Source organism: Orycteropus afer, unplaced genomic scaffold (assembly GCF_000298275.1).
Source record: "Orycteropus afer afer isolate SDZICR_OR568_19922 unplaced genomic scaffold, OryAfe1.0 scaffold00418, whole genome shotgun sequence".
Lineage (NCBI taxonomy): Eukaryota > Metazoa > Chordata > Mammalia > Tubulidentata > Orycteropodidae > Orycteropus > Orycteropus afer.
The window spans coordinates 569714-570255 of NW_006922005.1; positions in this window are offsets into that span (position 1 = coordinate 569714).

A 542-nucleotide genomic window follows, 5' to 3' on the forward strand; every position below is an offset into this window, starting at 1 on the left:
ACCGATCTCCCTCCTCTTCTGTTAATATGCTAAAACATGCAAAGTTCATCTAGTTTGTTTCCTTTTCATTTCTCAGCTCCTCCAAAGTGTTTTTGGATTGACTTTCAAATCTTTTAGCGTCTAGTAAGAGATATAAAGCTTCAAACATTCTTTACTTTTTCTAGAATCAAAGTTATACTCATGAAATAATCTTTTCACATACTTTGTACCAGAGGTTCTCAAAATTAACAGGTATCTGAATTACCTGGAGAGCTAACTAAAACATAGATTTCTGGGTCCCACTTCCAGAATTTCTGATTCAGTTGGGGTGAGGCAGGGTCAGAAGATTTATATCAATAACAGATCCCCAGGTGGTACTTCTATTGCTTATGCCAGGGACATGCTTTAAAAATCATTGGTTTATGTCATCCTTTATTTTTTTTTTTTTAATTTCTTTTTGATTGGGGTGAAAATTTACAGAGCAAAACAGTTTTCCATTCAGTAATTCATACATATTTTGTCTTCATGTCATTGATTCGTATCTTTGCTTTTTTTCTTTCTTT